We start from the raw sequence: 18336 nt of genomic DNA, 5'->3' as shown, positions 1-18336 counted from the left end.
AGTGAAATCTAATTACGATCTAGGTGTTTAAACTAACTTATAATACATTAAAATACCTAAAATAATTATGTAGGACTTAATTAGGACATGTGGTTAATTTATCACTTCACCCCTAAGTTGGCCGAGACCATCCAGATATTGCAGCTGCTAATCGACGGTTCCAATGGCGGGGCGCCAATGGGACTACGAACCGTCCTGTGGGTTCGTGGTTTTGGTCAGAGACCCCTCTTTAAGGGGATAATCTCCCATAATTAATTTTGGACCACTCCCCTTTTTACCAGGCGTCGTCTAATCTAGTGGGCGTTGTTTGGGTCCTTCTCAAGGACCATTAGGGTGTTCCTTGGGGAGTCTTACAAAGACATTTTGACCCTAAATATTAACATATATATGTTAGGGTCCCCTCCTATAATTTTAGACACCAAACAACACAAAAAACATGTAAAGATACTCTACCACACAAAATCCTAGTTTTTAAACATCTGGGTCGTTCTTGGACGTTTGACTTCAAAACTCTTTAAGCTGCCTCCTAAAGCTATTATTCATTATTTTAACATGTTATTAACTCATAAAACAAATGTGAGGATCTATTTTAACCTATTTCATTTTGAGGGTTGTTACAGTCTCCCCCACTTAGAAAAACGTTCCTCCTCGAATGACACTAACATTTTTCAAACATTATCAAGTTTCTAAAACTCATGATTAGAAGCTCACAACCATACCACATAAAACAATACACAAATATTAAGGACAGACTTCAACTCCTTATAACAAGAGACTTGAACTTAACAAGAGAGTAAGAACAATATCCACAACTTATCATGCAATAAGACTGTATATTTCTCATTTCACATAGTAGGAACTTCCTTTTCCACATATCATCATGCTTACTACTACATTTTTTAGTACACCATGCAAATTTCTAATAAAAGCACAACTATGAACCATTCTCAATAGTCAACTGTAAACATGATTATAAGTTCACTCATGCAACATTTAGGCAATTCATTATAGATGCACATCAATAAGAGAGAAAAAATCATTTAAGGTCATTTTACTGTATAAATATAATTTCATGGAGACATGCCAAAATATTAAGGGAACCATGAAACTGATTTCACAAATATTCCCTATTCATTCATATGCTACTAAAAAGTTCTAACTCTAGACGTTGAATAAAATAGAAGAGAAGAGACAAAATTTATCAACCCAATTATGCACCATACTCCCCCACTTGGGAAATACCCATCACAACACAGTCTTCTAAATCCACCTTCACATATAAACGTAAATTCTAAGACTTTAACACAACAAGAAAGTAAGAAAAACATCGCCAACTTATCATACAATAAGACTGTATATTTCACATTTCACATAGTAAGAACTTCCTTCTCCACATATCATCATACTTACTACTACATTTTTAGTACACTATTCAAATTTCTAATAAAATCACAACTATGTAACATTTAAAATAGTTCACTATAAACATTCTTATAAGTTCACATGCAACATTCAGGTCATTAAAGATGCACATCAATAATAGAGACAAAATCATTTGAGCTCAATTTACAATATAAACATAACTTCATGTAAACATGCCAAATTTTAAGTTAACCATGAAACTCATTTTTACAAAGAATCCCAATTCATGCACATGCTACTAAAAAGTTCTAACTCTCAATCTTGAATAGAATAGAATAGAAGACACAAAATCCATCAACCCAAGTATTCACCATACTCCGCCACTTGGGAAACACCTGTCACAATGCACTCTTCCAAATCCACCTTCACAGATACTCACCTAGTCACAAACCATAATAAGCATAAAAATTCACATCCTTCTCCCTCAAACCTTTCAACAATACCCCTTTAAAGTGATCCCATCAAAAAGACCACTGTAAAAGGGAATTAAGAGAATGACAATATGTAGTTAAGCTCTATGGAACGACAAAAGAGTAGTGAAAAAGTGAAACTTCTATCGTATTATAGCCTCTTGATCCTAGATGTGTTAAGACTCACCACCGATGAACAAGACTCTACTAGATGAGGCTTTACTTGACTTTGAATCCTAAAGAATACTTCAGAACCTTTTGCTCTAATACAAAGTTTGTAACGACCCTTGAGCATCCCTTACTCTCCACACGGTGTACTCGACCTCTCGGATGTCTTGTACAAGTAGCATTCATTAATCACTTAGATATGAAAAGAAGTGTGGATTAAAACTTTCACATTAATAGTCAAACTCTTTTATAAACAATAATTAAGAAACTGACTGTCATAATAAGACATCTTAGACACAAATCAATAACATAGGGTCATAGCCATTTTCATTAATTTGAAAAGAAACTTATAGTCTATTACAAAGTCTTTTAAAAAAAGAAAACTAGAACTAAGATCCATGTCATCGATCATGTGAGGACATACCAATCTTGATAAAAATCTACTTCCCAAGCTTCAACTTCTAGAATATCGTCACTTTCCACCTACACTTGTAGACATAGGGAAACATATGGAATTAGCATCATATATGCACTATGTAAGGTGAACATGCAAGAAAACATTGCAAAAAGGGACATTTACTTTATGCTATACTTTCATGCGATTTTGATAGAAACCTTCATCATAACAGTTTAAGAAACATTATACAAGCCAAAAATAATATATCAGACAATTCCATATTCAACAAGTAAGACTTTTCATCACTTTAAAAACCTCTACCTAAAGTTACTCTAAGACTCACCTAACTAAAACATGAAGAGACCACCCATACACCCTCTTCAAACACAGCTAGTCGATTCTTAAAGCTAACTTCAATAAGAAACTTTCTTTTTATCATTATTTTACTAAACAAGCATTCTACATTAAAGCCATTAAAGATACAAGTATATAATTAGGGGACTTCACAGAGTGGTCTTTGAAGATCTTGGGAACTCACTCTAGCATCTTCAAAAGCCTACTCGTGCCATGTGTAGATAGCGTCCTACTCCACAACCTACATGTTGTAGAACGTATCCAACACTAGAATGCACATCCACATGATAAGAATAGGAACTAATCTACATAGACCACACGAGCTAGGTATGGAATCCGGTTTTTCATGAGACCCCAAACCGTCGAAGGTGTTCTACTTTCCAATGGTAAAACTAAGGACACATCCTATGTAGTCACATGGTTTAAAGGACATTAAAAGGTTTCTTTTCACTCGTTGCTTTGCGTTTTTTATCACAGAGTAATTTAATTTAAATAGGTGTAATAGAGAAGGTACCATCACAAAGTCCAACTAACTTATAATACCATTTCCAAGGATGGGTCCACTATGACTACCAACCTAGGTCTATTTGGAGAGCTCTTATGACTTTTTTAAAGATGGTTTCATTCCATTCAAGCCAACCTACCTTTAATTCCATTATTCCACTCAAAAGGGAACCATTACGGTGTACTACTTTAAGGCTTCTTTATTAACCTACTTTTCATATTAAAGGCTTGACATTCACTTAGGGTTTTAGACTCATCAAAAAGGGGAACCATGATTAGATATACCGGTTCTAGATAAACTCTAGAATACCTTATTAATCAATCGAAGGTTACCAACTTTAGGTTCACTGATCGTACACTTTCATTCATACACTCATGCAAAACAGTTTATGTACCAAGTTGCGACAACTAAGTCTTCCACCACTAGACACATCATCATTCTATAAAGACTCTTCTTAGTCCTTCATTGTCATATATTAACCATCAGAGATGAAGTAAATTTAATCATATCATTATAGCACCCATAAAAGATCATACATACATCATATTAGCACCTGCACGTTATGCATTCACTCATACCATACCATGATAATATCATAATTCTCATAATTATGCTGATAAGGCCATGTTCATAACATTTAGAACAATCAAACAGCGTCACCACAAGTGGATCATACCAATCAATAGAAATTCTATATCAATTATACATTAATTAAAGGAACTAGTTCAACTCACCACCTTCCAATAGCCAGAATCACCATTCCTTAGCATTTCCAATAATTCACATAACAATAGATCTTACCATTGACAATGTCCATAAGACAAGGCTGACAATTCAACCATATCATGATCCAACGAAACTCAATATCCATAATAATAAGATAAGGTAATCTAAGAACAATTTCAACAATGATCCGCATATAATTTGAAAGCAGATAACAAGCTAAACATAAATTAAACAAAATTAGATCATAATACTTTCACTTTTGACCCAAAATCAGGAATTCAAGGAATACAATGTTTCATGGAATTTTATCATAAAACTATCAATTAACATTGATTATCTCAAAAAATTTCAATGTAAACATTTTTATTCAAGAACCCATGCTTAGAATGTAAAATAGGATTTTATGGTTTTTGAGGATCTTTGAAAAGCATTTGAAATTGGCTCCTTGAATGAGAGAAGAATCAAAGATGAAATGACTAACTAAATTGTTGAAATCCCACGAAATTGATGGAGAAACCACTGAAAACTCTTCAATCCTAGATTCAAGATCTCATCGAGTCTAGAGAGAATTCTTTTTGAGAGAGGGAGTCTGATTATGAAAAGTGAAATCTAATCAACATCTAGGCGTTTAAACTAACTTATAATACATTAAAATACCTAAAATAATTATCTAGGACTTAATTAGGACATGTGGTTAATTTATCACTTCACCCCTAAGTTGGCCAAGACCATCCAGATATTGCAGGTGCCAATCGACGGTTCCAATGGCGGGGCGCCAATGGGACTACGAACCATCCTGCTGGTTCGTAGTTTTTGTTAGAGACCCCTCATTTGGGGGCTAAGATACCAAAATTAGTTTTGGATCCACGCCCCTTTTGACGGTGCGTCGTCTGATCTACTGGGCGTCGTTTGGGTCATCGATTACGGCTGTTTTAGCAGCTTCATGGACAACATTTAGATCCTCTTCAAGGACCATTAGGGTGGTTCTTGGGGAGTCGTACCCAAACATTTTAACCCTAAATATGGACATCTAGATTTTATGGTCCCTTCCTATCATTTTGGATACAAACAACACATAAAATACTCATAGGCTCACTAACACACAAAATCCTAGTTTCCAAACATCTCGGTCATTTTTCGACATTTGACTTAAAAAATATTTATGGTGCCTCCTAAAGATATTTTTCATTATTTTAACATGTTATTAACTCATAAAACACATGCGATGCTCTAGTTTAACCTATTTCAGTTTTAGGGTTGTTACATTCTCCCCCACTTAGAATAATGTTTATCATCGAATGACACTAATATTATTCAAACATTATCAAGATTCTAAAACTCATGAATAGCATCTCAGAACCACACCACATCAAAAAAATACACACATAGTTAGGAAGGACTTGAACTCCACATAACAAGAGACTTAAACACAATAAAAGAGTAAGAACAACATCCACAACTTATCATGCATCAAGATTGTATATTTATAATTTCATATAGTAGGAACTTCCTTCTCCACATATCATCATGCTTACTACTACATTTTTCAGTACACCATGCAAATTTCTAATAAAATCACCACTATGTAAGATCCTCAATAGTTCACTGTAAACATGCTTATAAGTTTAACTCATGCAATATTTAGGAAAATCATTATAGATGCACATCAATAAAAGAGACAAAGTCTTAAGCTCATTTTACTGTATAAACTTAAATTCGTTGAAACATGCGATAAGATTCCCAATTCATGCTCATTCTACTGCAGAGTTCTAACTCTAAAGCTTGAATAAAATAGAAGAGAAGATAAAAAATCCATCAACCCAACTATTAACCATACTCCCGCACTTAGGAAACACCCATAACAACACACTCTTCCATTCCACCTTCACATATAAACATAAACTTTAAAATTCATGACTGGCATCTCACAACCATACCACATAAAAACAATACACATATAGTAAGGACGGACTTCAACTCCACATAACAAGAGACTTGAACACAACAAGAGAGTAAGAACAACATCCACAACTTATCATGCAATAAGATTGTATGTTTCTCATTTCACATAGTAGGAACTTCCTTCTCCTCATATCATTATGTTTACTACTACATTTTTTAGTACACCATTCAAATTGTTAACAAAAAGCACAACTATGCAACATTTTCAATAGTTCACTGTAAACATGCTTATAAGTTCATTCATGAAACATTTAGGCAATTAATTATAGATGCACATCAATAAGAGAGACAAAATCATTTAAGCTTATTTTACCATATAAACATAAATTCCTGGAAACATGCCAAAATTTTAAGGGAACCATGAAACTCATTTTTCAAAAATATCCCAATTCACGCACATGTTACTAAAAAGTTCTAAATCTCAATCTTTTATTGAATAGAAGAGAAGATGCGCAATCCATCGACCCAACTATTCACCATACTCCCCCACCTGGGAAACACCCATCACAATACACTATTCCAAATCCACCTTCACATATACTCACTTTAGTCACAAACCATAATAAGCATTAAAAATCACATCCCTCTCCCTCAAACCTTGCAAAAGTACCTCTTCCAAGTGATCCCATCAAGAATACCACTGTACAAGGGAATTAAGGGAGAAACCATATGGATTTAAGCTCCTTGGAACGACACAAGAGTACTGAAGAAAGTGAAACTTCTATCGTCCTATAGCCTCTTGCTCATAGATGTGTGGAGACTCACCACCGATAAAAAAGACTCTACTAGATGAGGCTGTACGAGACATTGAATCCTTAAGAGTACTTCATAAAATTTTGCTCACATACCAAGTTTATAACGACCCTTTATCACACAAAAATCTCCAAACTACGTACTTGACCTCTCGAAGGTCTTGTATAAGTGGCATTCATTTATCACATAGATATGAAAAGTAGTGCGGAATTAAAAATTTAGACATAAATACTCAACCTCTTTTATAAAACATAAGAAAGAAACTAACTCTCATAATAAACCATCTAAGACATAAGTCAATAACATAGGCTCATAGCCCTTTTAATAATTTTAAAAGAAACGCATAGTCTATTACAATTTCGTTTAAATAAAAGAAAACTAGAACTAAGATCCATGTCATCACTAATGTGAGGACATATCATTCTTGATAAAAATCTACTTCCCAAGCTTCAACTTCTAGAAAATCCTTATTTTCCACCTACACTTGTAGACATAGGAAAACATATGGAAATAGCATAATTGTATGTATGGTGAACATGCAAGAAAACCATGCAAAAAGTGACATTAACTTTAATATATAATTTCATGCTATTTTGGTATAAACCTTCATCATAAGAGTTTAAGAGACATTATACAAGTCACAAAGCATATATAAGAAATATTCCATATTCAATACGTAAGGTTTTTCATCAATTTAGACCCTCTACCTAAAGTTACTCTAGGACTCACCTAAGTAAGACATGAAGAGACAACCCATACACCCTCTTCAAGCACACCTAGGCGATCCTCAAGCTAACTTAGATAAGAATATTTATTTTTATCATTATTTTACTAATCAAGCATTCTCCATTAAAGCCATTAAAGAGACAAGTAAGAAATTAAGGAACTTCACATAATGGTCTTGGAAGATCTTGGGAACTCATACTAGCATCTTCAAAGCTACTCGTGCCATGTGTAGATAGCTTCACATTCCACTACCTACATGTTGTAGAACCTATCCAATACTATAAAGAACATCCACATGATAAGAATAGGCATTAATCGACATAGACCACACTAGCTAGGTATGGAATCCGGTGTCATAAGACCCCACACCGTGGAAGGTGTTCTACTTGCCAAGGTAGAACTAAGGACACATCCTATGTAGGCACATGGTCTAAGGTATATCAAAAGGTTTCTTTGTACTCTAGTGTCATACTCAACTAGAAATAATCCGTTAAGCATATCGCCTCGGTGCTTTGCCTTTTTCCTCATAGTGTAACTTCATTCACATAGGTGTAGTAGAGAATGTATCATCACTTAGTCCTACCATCTCATAATGCCATTTCTAAGGATGGATCAAGTAGGACTGCCAACCAAGGTCTATTTGGAGAGGTCTTTTGACATTTTTAAAGATGGTTTCATGCCGTTAATGACAGCCTACCTCTAATTCCATCATTCCACTCAAAAAGGGAACCATTATGGGGTACGACTTCAAGTATTCTTTATTAAACTTTTTTAATATTAAGGGTTTCACATTCACTTAGGTTTTAGACTCATCAAAAAGGGAACCATGACTAGGTCTACCGATTCAAGACGTACTCTAGAATACCTTATTAATCATTCAAGGAAGGGCACCAACTTTAGGTCTAGCATTCCTAGACTTTCATTCATACACTCATATAATACAATTTATGGGCTAGGTAGGGACAACTAAGTCTTCCAAGAAAAGACATAACATCATTTTATAAATACTCTTCTTAGTCATTCATTGTCATATATCAACCAATAGAGACGAAGAACATTAAACCATATCATTATACCACCCATACAAGATCATATTGACATCACATGAGTACCTTCACGTTATGCATTCAATCATACCATACCACCGTAGTAACATAATTTTCATAATAATGTTGACAAGGCCATGCTCATAACATTTATAACAATTAAACATCGCCACCATAAGTGGACCATACCAATCATTAGCAATTCAATATCAATTATACATCAATTAAAGGAATTATGTCAACTCACCACCTTCCAATAGTCACAATCACCATTCTTTAGCCTTTCCAATAAATTCACACAACAAGAGATCTTACCAGTGACAATGTTCATAAGACAAGGCAGACAATTCAGACATATTAATGATCCAACGAAACTTAATATCAATATTAATACTATAAGGAAATCTATGAAATTTTTTGACAATGATCGACATACAATTCGATATCCCATGTTAATCTAAATATGAATTCAACAAAATCATATCATAATCAATACCTTCACTTTAGATCCAAAATTAGGAATTCAAAGTAAAAATAGTTTCATGGAATTTTTTATCATAAAGCTATCAATTAACATTGGTTATCTCATTAAATTTCGATGTAAACCTTTTTATGCAATAACCCAAGCTTAGAATTTTGAATAGGATTTTATGTTTTTTTAGGATCATTGAAAAGAATTTTGAATTGGCTCCTTGAATGAGAGAAGAATCAAGGATGAAATCACTACCTAACCTGTTTAAATCCCATGAAATTGATGGAGAAACCACTGAAAATTCTTCAATCCTAGCTTCAATTTGGATTCATGCTCTGTTATAGTCTAGAGAGAATCCTATTTGAGAGAGGGATTCTAATTTTGAAAAGTGATATCTAATTTAGATATAGGTGTTTAAAGTAATTTATAATATATTAAAATACCTAAAATAACCACTAGTAATTAATTAGGACATGTGGTTAATTTACCACATCACCCCTAAGTTGGCCGAGACCATGCATATATTGCAAGTGTTAATAGATAGTTCCAATGTCGGGGCGCCCATGGGACTACGAACCGTCCTATTGGTTCGTGGTTTTTGTGAGAGGCCCCTCATTTGGGTGATAAGATACCAAAATTAATGGTGAAGCCACTCCCCTTTTGACGGGGCGTTGTCTGATCTACTGGGCGTCGTTTGGGTCGTCGATTGGGTCGATTTTAGTAGCTTCATGGACAACGTTTGGGTCCTCCTGATGGACCCTTAGGGTGGTTCTTGGGGAGTCGTACCTAGACATTTCGACCTTAAACATGTCCATCAAGATGTTAGGGTCCCATCCTATCATTTTGGACACCAAACAACACATAAAAAAAGTAAAGGCACACTCACACACAAAATTCTAGTTTCCAAATGATTCGGTCGCTCTTCAATTTTACATACAAACTTATTAAGATGACTCCTAAAGCTATTATAAATTATTTTAAAATTTTATTAACTGATAAAACACATGTGACACTCTAGTTTAACCTATTTCATTTTGAGAGTTGTCACATTTTCCCTCACTTAGAAAACGTTCTTTATCGAATGACCCTAATATTCTTCAAACATTATCAAGATTCTAAAACTCATGAATAAGAATCTCATAACCATACCACATCAAAACAATACACACATAGTTAGGACGGACTTCAACTGCACATAACAAGTGACTTGAACACAACAAGAGAGTAAGAACATCATCCATAACTTATCATGAAATATGACTGCATATTTCTCATTTCACATAGTTGGAACTTCCTTCTCCACATATCATCATGCTTACTACTACATTTTTAAGTACACCATGCAAATTTCAAATAAAAGCACAACTATGCAACCTTATAACTAGTTCACTGTAAGCATGCTTATAAGTTTACTCATGCAACATTTAGGCAATTCATTATAAATGCACATCAATAGAAGAGACAAAATCATTTAAACTCATTTTACTATATAAACATAAATTCATGGAAACATGTCAAAATATAAGGGAACCATGAAACTCATTTTTCACAAAGATTCCCAGTTCATGTACATGTTACTAAAAATTTCCAACTCTTAAGATTGAATAAAATAAAAGAGAAAAGACAAAATCCATCAACCCAATTATTCACCATACTCCCCCGCTTAGGAAACTCCCATCACATCACACTCTTTCAAAACCACCTACACATATAAACATAAATTTTAGAACTCATGAAGCATCTCAACACCATACCACATCAAAACAATACAGACATACTTAGGACGGACTTCAACTCCGCATAACAAGAGACTTGAAAAAAAATAAGAGAGTAAGAACAACATCAACAACTTATCAGGCAATAAGACTGTATATTTCTCAGTTCACGTAGTAGAAACTTCCTTCTCCACATATCATCATACTTACTACTACATTTTTTAGTACACCATGCAAATTTATAAAAAAAGCACAACTATGAAACATTCTCAATAGTTCACTATAAACATGCTTATAAGTTCACTCATGCAACATTTAGGAAATTCATTATAGATGCACATCAATAATAGTAACAAAATTGTTTAAGCTCATTTTACCATTTAAACATAAATTCATGGAAAAATTCCAAAATTGAAAGGGAAGCATGTAACTCATTTTTACAAAGAATTCCAATTCATGCACATGCTACTAAAAAGTTCTAACTTTCAATCTTGAATAGAATAGAATAGAAGACATGAAATCTATCAACCCAACTATTCACTATAATCCCCAACTTGGGAAACACCCATCACAATACTCTCTTCCAAATCCACCTTCACATATACTCACCTAGTCACAAACAATAATAAGTATCAAAATTCACCTTTTTTCCCTCAAACCTTGCAATAATACCCCTTTGAAATGATCCCATCGAGAAGACCACTGTACAAGGTAATTAAGAAACAAACCATATGGTGTTAATCTCTATGGCACGATACAAGAGTAGTGAAGAAAGTGAAACTTCTATCGTCCTATCGACTCTTGCTCATATATTTTTCAAGACTCACCACCGATGAACAAGACTCTACTAGAGGTGGCATTATGAGACTTTGAATCGTAGAGACTAATTCATAAAATTTTGGTATTATATCAAGTTAGTACGACCCAAGAGCACCCCCAAGTCTCTGCATGGTGTAATCGATCTCTTGGAGGTCTTGAACAAGCCTCTTAGAATTTATTCATCACATACATAGGAAAAGTAGTTATGACACCTCGAAAAAGACTAAGGTGAAGCTAGATCGTAAAATATTTGTCATGAAGTTATAAGTTCATAAAATGGCTTATAATTTTGTATTAAGGCACTGTCTAAAGATTTAGGTGCAATAGAAGTCAAGAGTCAAGGGACGACCAAGATGTTCGATGACTAGTCCCCTATGTGACTCATGCGTTGTTATGTTAATATATGTGTGTTTCATGAGTTAATGAGGTCCTTATATGAGTTATTATATTTTTATAGGAAGTGTGTCAAGTTTCATGGATTTTGGAGGTCAAACGTCCAAGAACATCCATGACATTCAAAAGGTTTGCCTTAAAATGACTTTGTGTGTCTTGGCAAGTTTCGACGAGTTTTAGATGTTCATTTTGGATAAAATTGAAATGGGAGGTCCTAAGCTCATATAAAAGAATATTCGAGATTGAAACGTCCTGGTAAAAGTCCCCAAGGACCATCTAAGGGTCCTTGAGGAAGAAACCTTCCTAGAGCAAAACCAGTCCCAAACGATGGAGGTAAACGACGGCTCTTTGGCCAAATGACGCCCCGTCAATTGGAGTCGTGGGAAAATAATTAGACTAGGGAGCTCAAAATACCAATTTCAAGTCTCTGAACCCATCAATAGACAGCCGGGATAGTCCATTTGTGGACCAATGACCCGTCGATGGGCAATCGTGGGTTGGACTAATTTTCTGCGCAGTTCACTGTAAAGTGAAGGGGTGAATTGGTAAATTCACCCCACGTATAAATAAGAGTTTGGGAGGTCAATATGGGGTATTTTAGGTACATTAAGTGGATATATATGTCATAAATTTCTAGATGAATTAATTCTTCCAAATCAAAACACCAAAATCTCTAAGAAATTCTCTAGAACTCCATTGAAGCCAAAACTCAAGGAAGAGCTTGTATTGGATATTTGAGTGGCGATTCTTCATAAAATTGGTGGATTAAAAACAGTGAGGTATGGTTTTTTTTATCCTTGAAACTCTATTCATCAAGGAGCCCAAAATTCAAAGAGTTCTCTAAAGTTTTCTGAAGATAAACTTGTCTAATTTTATGATCTATCCATGGGTTCTTGAATTAAATGTTTTGAATCATTATATATTGATGTTAATTATATAATTTTAATGAACTAACAAATGAACCCATGTAATTCATGAACCCTAAATTTTAACTACATCGTGGTTTACTTCGTATTGACTCAATACTTATGGAATCTAATGTAGTTTCCCAATGGGCTATTGAATGATGAAAGATTTGTATTCATTTGATCTGTAGGTCATATTAGATTGATAAATCTATATTAAATTGACATATATTCATTAAGTATTATGATTTTTGTATTGAAATGATGTTCATGGCCATGGGTAAGGGCTTTTTGGTATTGAATTGAATGATTTAGCTATGTCTTGAGTTGAGAATGGACTGGTGGTACGCTACCCAAATTTTCTTTATATTATGTAATGCAGTTCTTTTATTATCTTGTTATTGGTATGGTCCAGTTATGGTGGTGGTTCTATGTAACAATCCTAACAATGGATATGATAAGTAATGCTTAATGTGTCTAGAACACCTACATTAGACTAGGGTTCAAACGGACTGATGCGCGTAGAACCAGACCTCGGAACCCTTACAACAGCAAATCCAACTAACTTTGGAATTTAGTTGATCTATGAAAGGTTTGTTCCAGCCATGTAGGGATCTCGAATACGAAGATTTACTTGAATGAGTCTTTACCAGAATTAAAAAGGGAAAATCATAGTTTTGGAGGGTCTAGGGGTAAAATAGTCATTTTCCAGGATAAGGGTAGTATCATAATTACTATAAATATATAATTAATTATTTAATAAATAAGGTGGAGGGGCATTGTAGGGAGAGATTTCCGAAAATGGGCTCTTGAAGTGAAGTCTTGCTCCACTCGGGTTCGAACCTAGGTGGAAGCAATGAATTAAAGTTGTTTTTATTTAAGTTTTAAAATTAATGTTATTAATTAACTAATTTTTATTCATTTGATATTTAAAATAAAAGGGAAAACATATTTTTATTTAATAAAATATTTTTTGATGAAGTCCTAAACTACACTCCCAAGCCTAATAAAACTCCCACTCTCTCACGTCTATCTCTCAACTCTCATGTTCAATATCTTTTTTTATGATTCTCTCTGCCAAATAACTTCAAGAAAAGTAGGTAAACCAAAGTTCTTTACACTTGAAGAACACACAAATGAAAATTTTAGACAAACAACTAATCAATTGCGTTGGCAAAGAGAAGGTTTTCCGTCGAGTTTGGTGTTGAACATTTGGTGTTGGACGTGTGTTAGAATATTTCTTTGGGAATCAAGTCGATATTTGAACGAAAAAAATGTATAGGTTGCCTTATCTCTTGGTCCCTTTCCCAAGAGACCCCTTAAGGTTCAGAATATTTAGTCCGAAAACTTGGGCTGTTCCCCGTTGCATGTCCCTGTCGCTAGCTCCTAATCATTCACAGGTTGGGCATGTTTGCTGGTAAATATTAGGTGTGTGTTGTGTTGTCGTGATGAATATGTTCTACGATGGATCAATTTGTCATCCAAAACTATGTGCATGTGTGTGCAATGTGAATCATGACTATGTGCCTCACGTTTAAGGCTCTAAAATGTGATTTTAGTTCTTTGTATTTCATGTACATGTTTATATAAATCGTGACGTTCATAAGTGATTTAAAGATGATGATTTGAGTGGAATTCCTTATCGAATGAAATCTTGAAAATGCACCTAAAGAACTCACTAAAAACTACCTAAAACGTCTAAACATTCAATGTTAAAGAAGTGAGAAAATAGGCTGCAAAAAAATTCTAGCACCTTGTTAAAGAATTTCGGCCAAGCTAGAGGAAATTTTATGCTATAAAAAATGAATTAAAACAAGTGAGGTCATGGAGGGTTGAACCCGTGACCTCACCTTGTTAAAAATCATGATAATAAACAATTAAAAAGGATGTGGTGAAGGGGATTCTAACCATGGTTTTGGGATGGAAAATAATGTATGAAAATAAGAAAAGAGAGGAGTGGGATTCGAACCCACAACCTCTTGGTAAAGAATAAGGAAAATTGAGAAGAAAATAAATGTGAGGAGTGGGGATCGAACCCATGACCTCTAGGCAGTAAAGGAAAATAAAAAATGAAGAGAAAAGAAATGTGAGTGGTGGGAATTGAACCCACGACCTCTAGGAAGTAAAGGAGAATTTTAAGAAAAATAAAGTGAGGCTATAGGGGTTTGATCCCACAACCTCATGGTAAACTCGAGATAGTCAAGGAAAATAATTAAACAAAATAAAAGGGGCTACAGGGGCTCGATTCAACAACCCTTCGGCCAAGAAAGAAAACTTTCAAAGGATAAAAATATAAAGGAAATGTTGATGTTGGGGCTCGATCTGGGGTCTCAATGTCATGTGGACTGAAATTAAATTAAAAGAAAAATGTAAAGTGTTGTCCAAGGGATTTGAAACTGGGTTCCCTTGCCTAAATTCAGTAAGCCTAGCTATGAGCGGTGGTACCTTCTTCCGGGAAAGGCGGAGGTTCACGTAACTCTCATGAGATAAGACTGTCCGGCATGCCGGGTATGTCTCTCCTTCTATCTCCTGGTCTTTGAACCTATAGTTCCAATATAGGGATCTGGCGGGGTTCAATTACATTGGACTTCATGATGCTCAAATGATCTATGTCAGTTAAAGTTAAAGTTCCCCATGAATGAATGAGGCCAGCCTCAAATGATGCACATAATGAATTGAATGATGCCAAAGGTGTTAGGATAGGATAATCAAGTTGTAAGTTAGACTTAAGTAATGACATTAGGTTATTCTTGATCATTGCACAGCGAACCCGTCTTAAATTACATTCTAGGTATAGCTGGCGTTTACACTAGTCCATGAATAAAATTAAATGAAGTACGTATGAATGAATGAAGAAGACTATGTGTTTTCTAAAGAAGGATCCCTAGTTGAGGTCCCATATGTTAAGCCCTCATTTATGGAAAGTCTTGATGTCAAGTCCATGATTCCTAGGTCTCATGGCATATGAACAAATGCTATGCAAAATGCTATATGATATATGCAATATGTTTTGTGCTATGTGCAAGATGTTATGTGCTGTGTGCAATATGATAAGTATGATGATGCATGTTAATCTCATGTCATGACTTTCCTAATCCATATTTTTAAAGTTCACTCACTTTCCTAATCCAAATTTGGAATGCTCACCAACTTTCCTAATCCCAATTTGGCAATTCCACTGACTTGAGATTCCATAATCATGTTGTTAGGAAAGATCTATTATTACTCATGCATGTCCTTGGTGTGTGCTTGCATATAACCATACTTAGTACAAGTGTGTACTAACCCTATACAACTCTACAATTTTAGGTGTAGGCACAGGTGGACGCTAGATCTACAGCTTCACGCTGAAACTATTCGGACGTGGAGCATTCATCCGGACTTGGTAGGCCCTCATGCTTTCGAGGATGCTTGCCTATTATATTCTATCTTAGTTATAGGATTTAGATAGTGGAGTATGTTCCACTAGTTTTTCTTTCCATTTTTATTTCCAGACTTTGTAATGGTGCCATTTGGGCAATTGGACATTTAATGTAGTATTGAACTATTTCTTTCAGTTGATAATCTTAATGTTAGATTGTTGATTGTGAACATTATGAATGAATGTAGAATGACCTTTATGCATGATATGAAACAAAATTTTCAAATTTTCCGCTAAAATTAACCCATATGAAGTAAGAAATACTTAAGTAGGCTTTTCCACGACCTCTGAGAGGTCTACGATGCCGGTCTCGACTCTGGTCTAGACTCCGGTCCTGACAAAGTTTGTATTAGAGACCTAGGTTAAATTTCTAGGATAATAAGTTCACATCAACCACATTGAGTAGTTTCTAAGTCATGGGAGTGAAGTGCACCACTATCCTGAGTTAGAGTTGGCATTATGCACAACAAAATTTCCCTTATTTGGATCATACCATGCCTTTTCAAATATCTGATTTTCTTATTGTTATGAGCGTGTCTAACATCAATCCTTTTTGTTTTTCAGAAAATGAATACTAGGAGAACAATTGGACAAAGTAGAGGAGGAGTAGCTGCTGGGGACAATCAGGTTCCACCCCATGCTCCATTTGAAGGAGTGGTGATGCCAGTTAACCCTGCTAGGTTGACTGATGCTGAGGTGAGGGCATCTCTGGCCCATATGGAACAAGCCATCACAATGCAGGCCAAGGCCATGACCGACCAGGTCAACCGACAAAATGTTCAGAGGGAGAACCCACGGGTTTGTTGTATGGGTGACAGGCTAAGAGACTCTACGTGGATGAATCCTCATATTTTCATAGGGTCTAAGAATTCATAGGATCTTCACGAGTTTGTTGATGAGGTGCATAAGATATTTATGGCTATGGGGCCCACAAATAGTGAGAATGCAGAGTTTGCTTCCTACCAATTAAAGGATGCTGCACAGACTTGGTGCAACATGAGTCAAGATAGCTGAGTTTTGGTGGAGCTTTGGTCACTTGGGAGCTATTTAAGACAACCAATCTGGAAAGGTTCTTTCGTAGAGAGACAAGGAAGGCCAAGGTTGAGGAGCTTATTAACCTTAAGCAGGGATCCATGACAATCAAGGAGTATTCCCTGAAGTTTGTTTAAATTTCCAGGTATGCTACTTCCCTTGTATCTATCCAGAGAGATGAGATGAGAAAGTTCCTCAAAGGAATCAACTGAGATTTGGAGGAGGAGTGTCAGTTTGCGATGCTCCACAATAACATGGACCTCTCCAGGTTGATGGTTAATGTCCAGTAAGTAGAGGACAATCGTAAGAACAGGGGCGTTCGTGATGCTAGGAGGCCTAAGCCTTAAGATCAGACAGGTCCCAACCATGGAGGCCACAGAAACAATTTTGGCGTCCGTGAGCAGCCCAGGTTCAAAAATGGGCAACGAAGTTCAGTGAACTCTAACTCTCATAAAAGTACAACCCCTATAGGAGGCAGACCCGACCCTGGAAGGGCAACAGAGGTGAGATGCAGAGTCCCAGAAAGAACTGTGCTAAGTGTGGCAGTGCTCACAATGGAGAGTGCAGACAGGGCACTAATGCCTTCTTCGATTACGGTAAGAGTGGACACATGGTTAAGGACTGCCCACAGAACGAGGTCAGGCTGGAGGTAATGATCAAGATAGGCATAATCCAAAGGATGCAACAGCAACCGAGTCTCCTAAGAGGAATAGGTTCTACGCCCTTAAGGAAAGGGAGGAGCAGGAGAAGTTTGCTGATGTAGTTACAAGTATGCTGCAAGTTTTCTCAACTTATTTTTATGCTTTACTTGATCCAGGGTCTACACTTTCCTTTGTAAATCCTTTGCTTGCTCTCACTTTTGAGATATTTCCTTAAGTTCTGCATGATCCTGTAGTGGTTAGTACACCTATAGGAGAAATTGTAAGAACTGATAGAGTATACAAGGATTACCCAATAGTTGTATTTGGTAAGACTATGTGTGCGGACTTGGTTGAGTTATCAATGGATGATTTTGATGTGATTCTTGGCATGGACTGGTTTCATAGTTGTTATGCTTGCATGGATTGTCGTAGTAGGGTTGTGAGATTTTGTTTCCCTATTGAAGAAGAG

At 35.5% G+C, this 18336-nt stretch overlaps 1 long non-coding RNA gene across 1 annotated transcript in view; it reads left to right on the top strand.

The window, feature by feature from the left end:
* The window catches only part of LOC112941347 (uncharacterized), a 52594-nt gene that overhangs the window by 27194 nt on the left and 7064 nt on the right, over positions 1 to 18336 (top strand). Inside the window, exons 2-3 of the long non-coding RNA XR_003246487.2 lie at positions 16083 to 16158; positions 16759 to 17995. This is a non-coding gene — a long non-coding RNA (uncharacterized lncRNA). The remainder of the gene's footprint in view (positions 1 to 16082; positions 16159 to 16758; positions 17996 to 18336) is intronic.

This window comes from Solanum lycopersicum, chromosome 4, assembly GCF_036512215.1.
Source record: "Solanum lycopersicum chromosome 4, SLM_r2.1".
Taxonomy (NCBI): Eukaryota; Viridiplantae; Streptophyta; class Magnoliopsida; order Solanales; family Solanaceae; genus Solanum; species Solanum lycopersicum.
This window is presented reverse-complemented; position numbering and strand designations above follow the sequence as displayed.